We start from the raw sequence: 12,849 nt of genomic DNA, 5'->3' as shown, positions 1-12,849 counted from the left end.
GCACATGGGTCACAAGGTGCATTAAAAATGACTCACAACCTGTCAGCTGCTTTTTAAACAACGAACCCTCTCGTGCTCTCTGCTGGCTGAGTGTCACCTCTGATCTACAGGTGTTTCCTCCTCCTCCTCGTCCTGCGGGCCGCTCCATCCATCAAACCCTCAAGTCCTCTTTCTAATCTGTCATCTAAGAAGTGTGAAAAGGTGTGTGTGTGTGTGTGTGTGTGAGAGAGTGTGTATGAACATCCGTCACTGTCAAAGGGAAATGCAATCATCACTGGTGTACACCGTCACATCCTGAAGGAATCATTCTATCATTAATAACTGTAGATACTATACTACACAATTAAAGTCAAATCAAAGCCAGATCTGTCCCCGTTTGCTCTTTCTCCTCATGATCTCTGAATGTGCTTCATGCTCCATAACAAACCAGGCGACACAAGAACTGTCACAAAAAAAAAAAAAAAAAACCCAAAGCTGCAGACACATCCAGTCTCATCTATCCAATCTGCACGCTGCCATGGGGGCATGAAATTAAGTTTTTATTAAGACATATCTACTCCGACATGCAGCGACTTCTCCAGAATTAAAGTTCACAGCCTTCAGCTTCTATAGCACATTTCAAAAACAGACAGTCAAAGCAATTTGATGATGAAGTGTCACATTTACAAGTGTGTTAATGCATTGTTTAGGTTTGTTTTATGTTGTTTTTATGAGAGTCAATAGAAACAGTTGTTAATTAGAGGGTAACACACTTGAAACAAAGATATCTATAAAGCTGCAACAAATAAATATAAGTCTGTCGTTGATGGTGGAGGATAGATGACGTCTTTTAGGGCTTTGACCTCTGAGCTCTGCATCCCTGAGAGAGTTCACTCAGGTCAGTGTGTGTACGTGCAAGTCAGACTCGCACATTATTCTTTCATTAAGACAAACAGTGTTATCTATACTCGGACATGAGTCCATGACAATTTTGCTTTGGTTCTGTGTAAACCATCAAAACAATACAAAAGAAAACGCAGCCACGCTGTTTCAAATCTTATCGTTGCATCATGTAAATACACTCGGAGTCAAACAATGCAGTCATCGATGTCACAGCGCGATGGTCAATGATGTTGACACTGGAGTCAGATCTTCCAGAGCGTGTGCACGCTTTGCAAAGCTGGAAACAACAAACTCAGTCCCCACAAAAAACAGTCACGGCATCATTACTGTCTCCACCTAAACAAACAAACGGCCAGATATCAGGCAGTATTTATTCCATCTGAAACTGTCCAGGAAGCCACGCCAGTTTTTTCTTTCTTCTGAGAGGCAAAAAACACAGAGACACAAACAGAGGAGACAATGGTTCACTCCGCGGTGAGGGGACACTTCGCAGCCGAGTTGCCCTCAAGGATGACTTTTTTTTTCACTACGCCTGCACGTCCAGCATCTTGGAGGCAGGAAGGATATTAAAGCTTTTTCCCAGAGTTGACAGAAGAATACAGGGAAGTGGGTTGACCCAGCGGTTTTGACCAAAAGCGGCGCAGGAAGTGCGAGAGTGCCCATTGCTTCCAAGCAGAGCTGCACTACTGTTGCTGTGGCGTGGTGGTGGTGGTGGTGGGTGAACTTGCTGGCAAAGCACAAAGCTCCGAAGGGGCTCTGCTGAGGCTTTTTTCAAGGCTGCTGCTTCGGTTTTCTCACTCTGCATCGCTGTTATTTCTGGAAGCATTGTGATATCAAACCTACTGAACTCTTGTGTTTTCGCATGCACGTGCTTAAATGGCAGCGGGTGTTGACCCAACAGCCTGCAGGCCTCCGTCACCCCAGCGGGAGACCTCCAACCCCCCCCCGACGACCTGATGGAGCAACAATCAGTGCAACCAGCTGGAGGCCCGCTGCGGCTCCTCATCTATTTTCTGTGCAATCTGATTAAAACAACGATGCTCTAATCGCTGCAGACATCAACAACACTAAGTGGTTTCTATGAGAGATTTCAACCTGATTAAACAAGACATATAAGGTCAGATGTTGCACGCTGACGCACATGTGCAGGTGGATGTACAGCGTGCAAACACACACAACCCAGCTGCATAATTGTTTTCTACGCTCTGGTATTCGTGCTGTGTTTATTCTGGTTCACTGAGACCTGAACTAAACAGACACCGTTAACATCTCTCCACCTGTTTTTCCTGCATATTTTGAATCTTTGCATATAAATCTTATAGAGGCAGCAACAGAACAGTGAGAATCGGTGTAACAGAAGCTGCGTGGATTAGAGACAAAGTGAAACATCATCCTCTGCTGCCGTGGTTAAAGGATTGATGCATATTCAGACGACAGGAGCTGAAAGAGATAAGATTTCACTCGTTTTTACTTTTTAACGCCCTCTGGAAATTTGATTAAAATGTGCTCAGAACTTATCATTGTTAATTTGAGCAATTACACCTTTAGAAAAACAGACAGTGACAAATGTATGAACTCAAACTGGGGAATAAGACGCACAAATCCAACACATCTCTGAGGATGGTAGAGTTTTCAAAGCAACTCCTGCTCTAAAAATGTGATGTAGACTATTTACTGTATACTGTGATATGTCTACATTTAGATGTGAGCTTGTGTCCGGTGAGATAATTGATAATAAGAGATCATACCTGGGGTGGATATTTGAGGTTAAAGGAATAGTTCACCAAAAAAAAGAAAGAAATTCATTCATTCAGTCATTATTGACTCACCCTCATGCTGATGAATACTCCGGAGTAGTTTCTTATTCGTCAAAATGCATCTGGAGACCCGGGAGGCCGGTTTGTAGTCAAACCCTATAAATGAGATTAATAGGGCCTGACACAAAAACGTCCATAAAACTACACAAAAAACGTGTAATATTCCTCCACACTGTTTGTCCACTGCAATCCAAGTGTCCTGAAGGGATATAGTCCAGAGTTTACTCGAAGCAACGTCATTTAGGAGATTTTTACAGCCTCTAAACATAAACAGTCCTGTATTGAATTGCCTGGGGCGCACTCTCACGTTAACGCGTGTGAACTTTAGAGCGCAATACAGGACTGTTTAGGCTGTAAAAATGTCCTAAATGACGTTGCTTCGAGTAAACTCTGGACTATATCCCTTCAGGACACTTGGATTGCAGCAGACGAGCAGATTGGAGGAAGATTACAAGGTTTTTGTGTAGTTTTATGGACCTTTTTGTGTCTGGAGCTATTGACTCTCACATAAGGATTTCGTTGGACATTTACACAGACACAGACACAAGGACACACACCCACTTTCTCTAATAAATGGTCCTGTTTGATGCACAAACTGTAGGTTATTGCTACAGGGGTCAAGGGCTATGTTTTGGTTTCACCACCCCGCATAAACAAACACACAAACAACTAAGCAAATACAAAAACAAACAAAATTTGATCTCCACAACTGTCACAGGTCGACTCAGACCACAGAAGTCACTTCTTACAGCTGAGACCACACACACACACACACACACACACACACACACACACACACACACACACACACACACACACACACACACACACACACACACACACACACACACACACACACACACACACACACACACACACACACACACTTTCCCACAGTAAGGAGCACATGATCCAAACAGGACATCCTCCCAGTCTGAAGTTCGTTCCCACTCTCCCCCTCTGTCCCGTTGAACCACATCAACATTTTTCCTTTGACTCACGTTCTTCTCCTTCTTGTGTCTCGTCTCGTTTCTCTTACAAATAAAGATCTGATTCTGTCACAAGAGGACGAAGAGGTAGCGGTTGAATGAAACCAACACTGTGAAAATGAACCTATTACGTATTGTCTTCAGCTTCCTGTGCAGTGAGACGGACGCTCGGCCTGAAAACGAAGGAAATGCCAGAATGTGATAAAGTCAAGATAGAGTCGTCGCTGCTGCACAACTGATAGCCTACGTTATCTCTGCTTGAATTATCTCTGGACCAATGTGTTTTTATATCCAGGAAGTTGTATATCTTTAGTTGAACTGATGCAACAGGAACAAGTTGGGCACAATTTTTTTTCAGTAATCACAAACAAGTCGTTCACTAAACACCTCATCCAGCGGATCTGGAGCAATGTCAGAAAGAAATCCAGAGTCCTGGAGGGAATCTGATGAGTGGTGATGCAGCGTATTTATTATTCACCCCAACAACCGACGTGACACCCATACACACACACATAGGCTACACACACACACAAGCTCTCTGAGTCAGCAGCAGCTGTGCCCTCTCATCTCTCTCTCCGCATTTATGAATCAACATTTTCACGGTGGGTGAATTTGCACAGCTCTACTGATGCGGAGTCAAAAAACTTCACTTACAGAGAAGAAGCTCTTAAAGCCGAGAGCGGCTGCACAGTTTGATAACACTCTGGGTTCATCAAGAAACCGATGATTGCTGCTCTACGGTTAAAAACATAGATACACATGATGGCATTATGAGTTTATAAGACTTTATTTTTTTGAAATATGACAACTTTAGAGCCAGGAATCAAAGCTGCTGCAGCCTCGTCTCATCTCCTACGTTTGGTCCTCATCACCCAGTGTTGACATACCTCTCTCCCTCTCTAATCCTCTTCCTGCCTTCACCTTTCTCATATTTTTCTTCCCCCTCCTCCTCCCTCTCCTCCTCCTCCTCCCCCGCCTCTCCTTTTCCCCAGTGATCCCTCTGCCCTTTTCTGTCGACTCCGCTGATGCAGCTGGACTCTGTCTCACCCACCCACACACACACACACACACACACACACACACACACACACACACACACACACACACACACACACACACACACACACACACACACACACACACACACACACACACACACACACACACACACACACACACACACACACACACAGCCCAATAAGTCATTACTAAATAGGTCACGTGACGAGACATTTTTCTCTGGTGGAGGCCACTTTTTCAACTCTGCTCCAACTTTTGCAACATCTTGCATCATTTTTCCAATAACAGCTTGAACACTGACTGGACGTGCTGTGTGTATCATCTCTCTGCCTTCATTTAGTTTTTTTCTATACTGTGCAACAACAACAACCATCAAGAACAATCTTTGTTGTTTCATAATAACCCCCCAGTGAGGAAAGACTGAGGGAACAAGTTTCAGCTTAAGGTGTTTTCTTGAGTTTTTGTTTTTTAACAGTTTGAAGGAGGAAGAGCTGAGAGAGTTTTTGGATTAAATTCAGAGCCATATGAATCAGTTTGATATTGTTTGACCCTCTCTCTGTGTTCTGTAACTCTTAGCCTGTGATTTATTGAATTTCAAATGAGGTGATAATGAATTATTGAGTGGAGAAAGCGGAGATCAGCCTGATGTGGAGGTTTGCACTTTGTTTCATGATACAGATGATAGAAACCGAATTAGATAGATGGAAGCCAGATGCCTGAAGCACAATCTGAAAAACTGACTTGAAGATGAGCTGAAATTTTAATGACTTCCCATTTGAAAAGTGGGTCATCATCATCATCACTTTCGGCGTGGATACTGTAAGAGAAGAAGGCAAAGGATGAAGACACTTTGTGCAGCTCCTGCTGGCTTCCTGTCAGTTACACAGAGAGAGATGATCATACGTTTCTCCTCCTGACAGATGTTTGCTCTCTCTCTACAGCTTCTCCGCATGTTCATGTGACGGCGTGCACTCACCTGACAAAATATCCTGCTTCAGTAACTCTGCTCAATGTGCAGTCAAACGTATCTAGTTATCTGACGGCAAGATTTCCACTGATCAGAATCTGTTCCCACCTGATATGATGCTCAGTCTAGGAAAGATGGAGTGAAATACACACAGTGCTTACGTGTTATGTGGAGAAGTCAAGGGTGTCGGTTCGACTGATCGACTGATTTTCTATTCATACTCAACTCAAAGGGAATTTAATTTGGGAATAATAATAAATAATGGGATGAAATTTGCAGGGGATACTTGTTATATGTAAACAAATATTGGTTATTACAGTAAATTGTGTGATCTTTGATTACTGTAACATCTTATACTCGTCCCCAGAGATGAGCCACATTTCCAGTTATCTGATCCGTCTCCAAATGAGAACAGACTCTATAATGTCTGATGTATAATACAAGGATTTTCGAACACTTGAGAAAAGCTCCTCATATGTAAATATTAGCATATGCCGCAAAGAGGGAGAGATGGAACGGCCTAATCTGGTGTGGTTGTTGGTTTGTTGTTGCCAAATTCTGCATCATAGTGAGTCAGTGCATCTTGACGGGTGAGTTAGCATCAGGGTTAACCTCACGTCTTCTTATCCCAACCTCTAAACCTTAATAACATAGTAAATTAAACAATGACTAAACCCTTCCAAAAGCTTTCACATTCAAAATTACACATTTGTTTATTATCAGTTATCCCAAGAGCTTAAGAAATGTATCAACTTCAAACAAACAGCCAAGAACAATTATTTGATTCACAGAAACTGAACATTTTCAGTGCTTGAACATCTTTTCTGCCTCTTCTTCTCGTCGTTGTGGAGCTAAATTCTCCTTATTATTTGATTTCTCTAGGGAAGTTTGTCTTCAGCAGAGTGGAGAGTGACAGAGCAGATTTTTGTCACCAGACAATTTCTTAAATGTCATCTCTACGCTGGGTGTTTAAAGATTTCAAACAGATTAAATGAACTTTGACAGTTCAGTGAATGAATAAATAGGCTTTTATTTCAAATAATGTAGAAAATGGCAGATTATTGGGTCGATCCATATCTCTGACTGACTGATGATGAATCATGTAAGAATGAGATGAGAGAAGATAATTAATTAATGTATTTTTAGTGCTCAAACTCGATCTGGAAGAGATGCTTTACGAGGTTCGATCAATAAGGAATCCGATCAATACAATACAATACTGACTGTGCTCCTCGTTCTGGGTTTCAAGGGTATGAAAGAAATAGAAGCTGTTTGTCTGCAGGGAGAGTTTCATGTTTTCAGGGAGGTTTAAATAAAAATCGCAGCGTCTGTAACCTCGGGAGTCGGTGACGTCTCTGAGCCCTGTTGGATTCTGGGTGTTGCTTCCTGCTGCTGCCAGTACAAAAGTGGATTCAAAGGAGGACTTTTCTAAAAACGGAGTTCCCTTCAGCTCCAGCTTCCTGTTTACACCCACACTTACACTAACTAGAGTCACACCCCACGCTCACCCCGCTGACACCTGACCACCGTCATCTTGTGAGTCTGACATCAGATCATTTCACACCCATTTGAGAAAAAAAGTTTTGATGCAAGTTTCAAAACTGTGTGTATGCATGTGTGTGTGTGTCTGAGAGAGTGTGTGTATCATTGTCATTGTGAGTTATATTCAACAGGTCAGCAGCAGCCTCAGAGTTCGTATTCAGTTTCCTTATAAAGGCTGCACAAAGTCTGTTTGCTACGCACACACTGTGGTTAATACACAGAATAGGTTGTGCTGACCGACTCACATTCACACACATGCACACACATGCACGCACATCTTCACACTAATTTAACCACTCTTATCCTCATGTTTCAACATCATTAAACCCAGGCTTCTTTTATCAAATAAAACTTTATCTTCATTCACTAAAACAAAAGTCACTGTAGCCGAACACCAAACATTGAATCATGTGCATGAAAATAGAAAAGAGCATAGAGGAGGAGAGCTTCTACAATGATCAGAGGACTTTTTTTTTTCTTCATAGCTTGCAGGGCCTTCCACTCTCCTCCGCTCCTCCCTCACAGTTCAGTGTGGAGAAACATCTTTTACAAGAAAAACCTTAAACACCGTCTTATCCTCAGCTCGTCTCTACTTTTAGTTTCACCTGGTTATCCCTATCCTTCACAGTCGTTACGTAAAGCAAGCCTCTTAAATGCAGGTTTTTACGCATGGAGGCCTGCAGGCTCCCTATCACACCGCAATGGGATTATATTTTTTCCCACCGGTTTCACTGTGACTCATCTGAATCTATGTCCGTCCTCTGTCGGTTTCTTTCTTCTGATCCAATCTATATCTCGGAGCCGGACAAGCTTCCCCCCTGCGTGATATGAATGAATGACTCATGGGAAACGCTGCTGTAGCTATCAAACCACATACCTCACACAGCATGGTGGGTGTTTTTTTTTTTTTTAAATAGCACGTCACTTTCAGGAATTTTTTTTTGCATGACAAGCCTCCTTCCTCTTCTGGTTACGGTCGGTCACAACGATGACCCGGTTCTCTTTAGGAAAAGATCAGAGGACACACATGGTTGTGGTTAAAGGACATCTACTGTGGATGCTGGTTTGAAGATAAAAACCGCAAAACTGCAATTCTCTGTATTGCTGTAAAATCTGATGTTATTTTCGTCACACTGATGGAAACGCATCATTTTCTTCAAGGCTGAATTTTCCCCTGAGGAGACTCAAGTGCTCTGCAGAACATTAAATATCAAGGCTCTCATGACGCAACAGCGACAGTACAGACCATTTCTTTTCTTGAATGAAAACAGCACCTTTCTACGACTTTCAGCCTCGAGTCGTTTAAGTTTTTAAAATGTCAGAGTCAGTAAAGATGAACCATCAACATCAAATGAATCATCAAATGGACTCCCAAAGCGTCATGGTGTCCTGGTGGATCGAAGGTGAGGAGTCGGTGAATCAACTCATCACTTCAGGTCCTATTTGCCGCCAATAAAAGCTTCATTAAACGTCTGTTACCAGGCAACTGGAGTGGTATTAAAGTGAGATGGTGACTGCACTTTGAGAGTGTGTGTTTTAAGAGCTCTTCAAACAAACAGGAGTGTTTCTACAGTAGTCTGGTGTCTCTAGTGTCTTTATCACTTCCTCCAGCTGAACTCCCCCAGACCATTTTACTCTGACGTCCTTTGATGTTGTTCGTCTAACATCACTAGTCTGAGCCGCACAATAACTCCCACACAGCCATTTAAGAAATGATGAAAAGTGTGTGTGTGTGTGTGTGTTTGTGTGTTTCAAGTGTTGCAACATAAATGCCAATGTGGCTCTGCAGGAAAAAAATATTCACTCTTCAAAGTGTGAAAACCTGCGGTGGTGTGATTTTGTTCTGATGTGTGAGTGTCCCTGAACGTCTCCACAGGTGTTTATGGGGCAGTTTGGAGAACTGGATTTTATTTTTTTACTGTGACCGAATGAATCATTTACACAGTGACAGATTGTGTGGAGGACATGTCAACGAGGGGTAGCTATGTGTCATTGTTCTGGGAAACGAGTTTTTAGGGACGTCACGATCAGACTGTGACTTACCTAAATTACAGAACTGTTTTTATGGAAATGGAAGAGCAGGTGATTGCAGCTAAACTGATTCCACTTCACATCCCATCCCTTCTCTAAATTCACTGCAAATTGATTCAGTGCCATTTGCATAATCCCAGAGACAAATGAACAGACAAACAAGCAGAGACCGCGGAGAGAATAAAACATAACCTCCTTACAGGATGTATATGTTGCTGACACAGTATATAGTATACAAAACAATATATGATAAAGAAATAAATTATAACTATTGTATGAATAATGTATTATTATAAAAAGATACGATTTTGTTCATCTGCTGCGCAAAAGACCCCTGCAACATGAAGGACAAACACGTTGAATGCATTAGTACAATACAGTGGTATAGACTCTTTTGGTAGATGTAAACTTAAAAATGTAATGTTAAATTTTGGGATGGACATTACAGGCTGAAGCGCACTCACCCGCGACGTTTCGACCGGTCACTGGCTGAAGAAAGTTTCCATGACGACCAGCCGAGCCGACCTCCTCCTGGAACCTGGTCTGTGTGACACGCAGCAGGACTTGTGGCGATGCGGCGCCGTGTGTGGTTCAGCATACAAAGAGACCCTGTGATCAGATAGAGTGAGAATCTGCCCGTAAGGCCGAGACAGGAGCTGTCACAGTCCCCACAGCATGAGTGTGTGGGTGTACCTGTATGTGTGTGTGTGCAGGTTTCACACAGGTGAATGAACCAAGGTCCCAGCTCTGTCCTGTTAAATGTCAGTCCGTGTGTCAGTGGCCGATCTTCCTTTATACTAAAGAATGAGGCTGCAGAGGTGTCGGGCCGGTGATCTATGAGGACAGACAGACGATGTTATAGATAATTATGGAACGAAAGATTTCGGCAGTGCGCCACGTCTCCGTGTCCTTTCCCATTGTCTGACAAGAGACAGGAGAAAATAGATAAAGACTAATCCACCTCCTTGAGAAGAGCAGTGTAGCTGAGGCCGGTCAGACTCTGTAGAGCGAGCTGGACTGTTGGACAGCGTCTCCGTCCCTCTGCGGGGGCTGTCAGTCTGTGCTCAAGCAAAACAGACAGTTTAAATACATGTGAAACTATTTCCCTGTTCGGTCAAGAATGGAAAGACGGAGCCAAGTAAAACACATGGAAGTAGAACTGGAGCACAGTTTCAGTGTTGTCCATCCCCTCAGTACGAACATGTGTATTTAACCTCTGAATGACACCTGAATCATAAATGTCTTTACAGTACAGTGTACATGACAAAGGAATATCTACTTGTGCCGCCTCTGTAGGCAGGAAACACTGAATTATTCAGCAAACTCAGAGTGTAACAGGACCACAGACAGAGAAAATAATGATTTAAGAAAATGGCAGAATGTCTTTGAAGACTTCATAACGACTCCCACCGCTGCTGCTTCTGAGAACGAGGAGCAAAGAGCAGCACTGGGTGAGTCCACGTGACGCGATCCAGCTGTTTCTCAGCGTCTGCCACATTTAGAACAGAGTTTAGAAAAGGTCTGAAACACACGCTTTGTTACTGTACCTGGCTGGCTGTCTGTTTGTTTGTTTGTTTTATCCGCAGCTTCTTTCTCATCATCAGACTGCAGGTTGTTTGTATTTAGTCTTTCCGGCGACATCGCGACCCTGAGATAATGATGTGATCCGCATCAGCTGCAGCCTGGAAAAGTAGCCTCCATAATTAGTTAAGTTCATCATCATACAAATTCAGTACAGTGCTTTAGATGACAACATTCACCCTTTCATACAATGCTTTTTTCCACTAAATATGCACTTATTGATACACGTGGGTCAATCAGAGTTCAGTGTGTTGCCCAAGGACACACAGTCCTCGGGAATTGAGCTTTTACACCTCAGATTGTTTTCTCCCTCGCTGTTTAGTGATCCTCATCTTCCACTAAACTGAAACTGAACATCATCTCTCTCTCTCACTGGCTACAAATGCCAGTTAATGAAAATATTTGCATATATGGATTTTGAGCATCAGATACATTGTGTAAAGATCAGAGCATCGATATATAAATGCATTAGATGGTGTGATGGAACAAGAGCTAATAAAAGAGTTATTATTCCAAATGTCATGCAGTCTGTGAAGATAAAACACAGATTCTGATATATTATGGTCCTGATGTAAGAGTCTGCATGTTCCTGCCTCCCTAAAGGAGCTGCTGTGGTTGCTGTTTAAACTTTGGCTGTGATACTGATTTTTACTCAGGGATTATAAACACATCCTTTTTGTTCTACACTGAGCGACGCCAGGTGCCTGAGCGATGTGATTTTTGTGAACACAAATGCTGACACCTCATCATCATTATCATCATCTTCATCCCTGAGCTACAGGACTAACGCAGCAGCACTTCATGTTTCCGAGAATCCACTCTCTGATGCAAACAGAGGGATTCATCAAGTCTTCAAATCCTCATTTAATCTGGTTTATTTTCCTACTGTGCAGCCGTTTTTCAGCCTCTTTTGGGATCTGAATAAAAAAAAAACAAAAAAAAAACATGCATTGAAAATTAGCAGTGAAGATGCAGCAGAGTCTCCAGAGACAATAAAACACAGAGGAAGATGCACAGTGCTGAGATGTTTATTACTATGGAAACATATAAAACAACGTGTTTTATTGGCTGATTGGCAGCACTGGACTTTTTCTTCTTGGCCTTTCATATCATAGACGACCTCAGTCACTGCAGAAATGTCCAGCATGGATTCCTCCTCTTCATCTTCTGGTGGGAACAGGAAATAACAATGGAAAAATACAGCAGAGAGCCAGCACCATACTGTAGTCAGATAAACATGCAGCGACTTGATTGGTTTTTCTCCATCAGGACTGATTGAGGAACAGCGTCTGAGGCTCATGACGCAGATTTCTCAAAACGGCCGCTGACCTTGTGCTGGTGACACAGTCATTGTTTATGTTTCAAGCTGGTTTTAATGCTCATTTATCATTTTCAGACTGTAGCTAAATGGTAAACACTGGATTTTCACACTGCTGGAGCTGTTTTTTTTTCTTCTCGGGATGACAACGTAAAATATTTTCTTTAGAAGTTGTGGAAATTGTGGCATATATACTGTAGGATACAGTCTTGCTGAAAACAAACTGTCACAACAGCCACTTTATGTAATTAGTAAAAGTGTAATCTCAATAATTAATTGAATGTACATCCTTCTATAGAACATATTCAGAGAAATATGATAATGAATAAAACACATCTGAGCTCATATCTACTTAATACCCACTCTAATGATGAGCTGACTCAGATCCATGTCAAACAGACCATTGTATTTTAAGAAGTTTGGTGAAAGTTTTTAATGAGGGAGGCCATCTTGTTCTGCTGCTTCCCTCCTTCAGAAACTCAAAAGATAACTAACTCTTCATCTGACATCCTTGTGAAAGCGGTATACGTCCTCATTTGCATCAACTCAAGCTGGGCAAACAACGGCATCTTGGACAATAGGCTGAGTCTTTGTTGTTTCTTCTTTAAATTTTGCATTGCTGCATTGCTGAAAACAGAAATGATGTGTGTGTTTTAAATTTGCATATTGAATCCGGAGGTGAGATCCAATCATAAATGGTCA

Source organism: Trachurus trachurus, assembly GCF_905171665.1.
Source record: "Trachurus trachurus genome assembly, chromosome: 20".
NCBI classification, from domain to species: domain Eukaryota; kingdom Metazoa; phylum Chordata; class Actinopteri; order Carangiformes; family Carangidae; genus Trachurus; species Trachurus trachurus.
The sequence above is the reverse complement of the archived record's forward strand: the minus strand, read 5'-3'. Positions refer to the sequence as shown.